Source organism: Helianthus annuus, chromosome 15 (assembly GCF_002127325.2).
Source record: "Helianthus annuus cultivar XRQ/B chromosome 15, HanXRQr2.0-SUNRISE, whole genome shotgun sequence".
In the NCBI taxonomy this organism is placed as follows: Eukaryota; Viridiplantae; Streptophyta; class Magnoliopsida; order Asterales; family Asteraceae; genus Helianthus; species Helianthus annuus.
Genome location: NC_035447.2, coordinates 84,456,526 through 84,461,567, shown reverse-complemented (window position 1 = coordinate 84,461,567; position 5,042 = coordinate 84,456,526). Strand labels below are relative to the sequence as shown.

At 34.3% G+C, this 5,042-nt stretch overlaps 1 long non-coding RNA gene across 1 annotated transcript; it reads right to left on the bottom strand.

Moving 5' to 3' along the window:
- Positions 1-3,005: 3,005 nt before the first annotated feature.
- Positions 3,006-3,775, bottom strand: LOC118487304. The gene is made up of 2 exons (XR_004881258.1): positions 3,251-3,775; positions 3,006-3,158 (listed from the first exon to the last, which is right to left on the bottom strand). It is a non-coding gene; the product is annotated as an uncharacterized LOC118487304 (long non-coding RNA).
- Between the last annotated feature and the right edge of the window lie 1,267 nt (positions 3,776-5,042).

The window sequence follows — 5,042 nt, the reverse complement described above, 5'->3', positions numbered from 1 at the left end:
GAAACAATGATGCCTTCGTTTGTGGTAAGTGTTTTGAATTTGCGAACAAAGTGTATGTATGTGTGTATCTTCTAAAATACTATAGTTGTTGGTTTGCTGATTTTTACATGGTTTGTATTTGAATTTGCGATTGCTATGGTATATGAAAATCAATATTATGTGGTATTGCTATTCTCTTTATCTGTTCTGGTTTGGCACGCCTAGGCGCATGGCGAGTTGAGCGCGTAGGCGTGCACTTTAGACTGCAAAAAGCGAGGGGTTGTACAAAAAAAGGCACTTGCATAGTCTTGAAGCGCGAAGTTTTGTGCATAGGATGTTGGACATATAGCTTTTTAGATTGTACGTATAGACTATTTATATGTTAAACCATAAGTAGTGCTTAATTATGTCTAGATTTTGGATTACTGATGCTGGTAACCTATGAGAATTACTAGAAGATATTATATGAATAACTTGTGCCTTGCATACAGAAAGTGATGTGCGTTTGGTTCTCGGTTTTAGACCCTACCGCCTTGATAAGGCTTACGTTTTTTTTAATCAAAGTTCTAAAGGGATGTTGATTGTATGGATCATGAAAATTTTTCATATTAGTGATGAATATTTTTCTGGGTATTATTGAAGTTGTGTGATACAGTTAGATTAATGAAGCTAGTGATATGTTATCGGTGATGAATGGAATCTCTGTATTTGAGTTGCTTCTGTATTTTGCAGATCTGTAATGTGTGTAAATAGGTGTGAATATGTGAATTGGTCATCTTCTTTCTTGTGCAATTCATTTTGTCATTAATGCTCTGTTCTAAAGTTGATTTTGCATACTTGCCTTTCACGTTCTTGATCTCGATTTTTCTTTCGTCGTACATAGAATATTCTGCTAGCTATGTTAATCATTTAGGATGCGTTTATATGATCAATTGAGGATCTGGTTAGTGAAGGTTACATGACATCAAATTCCTGTTTCTTTTGTGCAGTTGACTGGAATTTAGATAGAAGTGATACTATTTATACCATTTGCAGTGCACACACAAATGAGAATGAAATGCATATAAAATCATGATTTGATCATTTATGATGATTTTTTGTAACAAATAGTTTCTTGATATTTTGCCATTTATTGTCCTAACTCCTAATTCCTAAGTACTTTCTTCTGCACAGATTAGGAAAGTTTTCACTTGTTTTACTCAATAGCAGATCCTTAAGTCTTCTTGTAGTTGATCAGGATACACTAGTTTGCTTTTGGATGGGGATGGTTTTAACTTTTTAGCCAATCCTAATTTAAAAAGCATGCCACATATAGGCGAGAGATGCATCACTTTTGATGGTGTGAGGTGACATGTGTACACGAGGTGCTTCTAGGGCTGTAAACGAACCGAACGTTCAGCGAACGTTCGTGAACCGTTCGGCGGGAAGTTCGTTTATGTTCGTTCGATTAGCTTAACGAACGAACATGAACAAAAAATTCCGTTCGGTTAGCTTAGCGAACGAACACGAACACAGGTCTCGTTCGTTCGACTGCGTTCATGAACGTTCGGTAATATGTTCGCTTGATTATATTAAAAAAATAATAAATAATAAACTTTTTTATCTAAACATATTGAAAACTTAACACCCTATTTTTTCAAAGTTAGCTAAAATTTGGACATTCTAACACATTTTTGGAGATAATTATGTCTAAGTTAGTTAAACTTTATTCATCGTTTGATGGTGTGATAGACTTCTTGTGTTTTGATTTATCTTTGATGGATGTATTTAACTACTTATATCCAATGTTTAAGGATAACAATGTTTTCGTTTTTTTATTTTCAAGTTAAATGTTCGTTTGCGTTTATTTTTATTTGCTTGCGTTCGTTTGTGTTCGAGACCAATGTTCAAGAACTGTTCGTGAACAACTGAATTTTCTTAACGAACAAACACGAACATGAACTTATGTTCGGTATGTGTTCATGAACAGTTCGCGAACATGTTGATTTCCTTAACGAACGAACACGAACATGGCCTTGTTCGTGTTCGTTCGGTTCGTTTACAGCCCTAAGTGCTTCTATTACACATAGGCACAACTTCTGCACTCGGATGTTATATATATAGCTATTTAGCTTGCACATACATTAATTATAGAGAGGTTATTTATATTTAAAGTTTGGGTACGGGATGACAGAAACCTAAGTGTCGGTTTTGATGGCGTGAGGCGACTGTGTACATGAGGCGCTTCTGGTATACATAGGCACAATTGTGCATCCGGAGGTTGTACATATAGCTTTTTGAGGTTGTACATAGAGGTCTTATATATAAAAATGTATAGAGAAGTTATTTATATCTATGATTTGGGTACGTGATGATAGAAGTCTATCATAAATATAAAAAGTGTTCAGAAGGCAGGTATATACTAAATTGGGTTAAAGGCTTTCGAATCGCCAACAATATCGTATATTGTAACGCCATGATTTTAATTATACAAATTAAAACTTTATTAAGAATGTCGTGGAATTAGGTCCCAAATTTGTCATAAAGACTTTTAATACTACAAGGTAAACATCACATACATAACTTACATTAGCTAGCCACATTATATAAATTTATACAAAAGATGGAGTTTAATATAATAAAGCAAACCCCTAATGTTTGATGTTGGTAGTAGGTTAATTACATTGGTATTCACGAAAAATTATTTTTGTCTAACCTGAGACTTGAATGTAATCACAATCACTAAAGAGTTTTACCTGAAAAGATCATATGTGAAGTTGAAGTTTCGCAAAAGAACTTACAAAAATCCAAGTCCCGACGTAGGGTACCCCGACCCTCACGCACCCTACACTAACCATTAGTTTGTTTTTCAAAATAGTATTGAAGATGTAGAGCAAGGGCCTGTAACCGAATGTAAGGTACACCTAGTGGCGTACCCTTAGCCCATACTTGCACAATTTGAGCATCTAACTTGCCTAAATCTTTCTAACTCGTTAATGTCATTTCCCTGTTCGTTTTGCAGTTATATTCGTTCAAAAACATAAAAATTGAACTTTCTAGGTTCCTAGACCTTGTTTTTATTCCATGAAGCTTAAAACCTCATAATGCCACTGTTTAATTCAATGAGACTCGAAGTCTCATAATAATGAAATCTCTTCCGAAGCTTGAAGCCTCATTTATATCCTTCGAAACTTAAAACCCTGTGTCAATATTTTTACTCTTTTTAGGACCAAGTATATTACAAATGTAACGAACCCAGTTTCATTAATAACTCAAAGATATGAGTACTTACATTTGTTGGAAGATGTTCTCACCTGTAGCTCTTTTATTGTTGACCCATTGACCTACAATGGTTAGGTGTAGAAGATTATAAACAAGAAAGACACAAAAGATGCAACAATTGGTAATCGAGCTTCAGTTTGGATTTGTGAGAATTTTTCTCTTTCTTGGCAATGGCATCCTCCTCTTGTCAGTCGTATGAACACTAGAACACTAACACAAAACACACCAAACTGATTTTATTTCTCTTATTTAGCATATAAGATGTTGAGTAGGTCTTAAAAATCCAGTCACAAATAGCCCTTATAATTTGGGTCTACAGGAAAAATAAGATGACCGGTTTTGTGTTTTTTGACATGTCGCATGTTGTATGAGAACACGATGAAAGTATCGTTTCCGACGACTGTATGTTGTGGAGGCTATGACGACTAGGGTTCTCGTTTACAAGGCAACGCCTAGGTATTAATACGGTAGAATGTTTCTGCTAGGGTATAAGAGCAACTTGACTATGATAGCAAGCTGAATAATAAAATGTGTGTTGTGTGTGTGTATATATATATATATAATGTGTATCGAATAGGGTTACTTAGGTCTTTATAGATGATACTATTACACGTGGATACCTTTTAAGTACGAAAATTACATATATGTACATATCTAGTATAACATCAACAAACAGATGTAATGGTGTATGGTGATTTGGCTGGATAACTAAATCCACCATATATTCATTGTGTGGCCTTCAAACAAGCGTTTGATTTTTTTTGCGGGGTGGTTGAAGTTTGTATATTTTTCTATTTCAGTTGCAATTTGTAATCGAGTTTCTTAACTTCTCTAGATTTGCTTTGAATTCTTTAAAGTTAAAGAAAAGCTGCAGTTTATTTATACAAAAAGAGTGATCTTCTATTCAAATTTAAATGTTACATAATCTTTAAAAGACGGGGCAATCAAGCGGTGTGGTTCAAAATCCCATTGTGTGAGTTTTGGTGGTGTAGAATTAGGGTTTGTGTATATCGCTCTAAAAAAACATAATTTTCTGAAACAATTACATAGTTTTTCTGTTTTTAGGCTTCTAATCACATTCTAATTCTCCGACACATGTGTAACTCTTCAAGAAGCTTTTAAAGAACCATGACCACATAACCCAGTTAAACAAACCATATGGTTCATTAAATTACATAGTTTGATTTTCTAAGAGTCAAACCTTTTATATCAATTTTACGGATTTGTTCAAATTATTTAAGCTAAAATGGGTAACTAATGATTAGTTATTAAAAGCTTCATAAGTTTATTTTATTCAAATCTGTATCAAATTTATCTTCCTTGAATCAATGCAGCATTTTGACCTTGCCATCTTATGCAATTTTGTCAATATGGTATGGGCGCTATGTGTTAAGTGTATGTATACGTGTGTGGAAAAGAAACTGAAAAACATAACACAAACACGGATATGGATGAAAAATGAAACAAAACCGAAGAAACAATAAGCTAAATGGGGTATTTAGACTAGGTTCGACAACTTGGAGATTCTTTCAATCGCCTTGAGTTTTTAGGAATAATCTGAACAACAAAATTAAAACCATTGTTAGGCTCTTCACGAGAAGGGGACCATGGGGTTCTTCTCATAACCATCCTTTAGCGTGAGAATAAGTATCTGTATTCTCTTGAATATTAGTATAAAGTGAGAGTGAGAGTAGAGAGCATGGAATGAATCACCTCAGAAGAAGTCCAATATTTATAATCGGGTGGTAAGAAGAGATTATAGGAGATGTCACTTTCGGAATATTCTTTTGATCTCCTCTGCT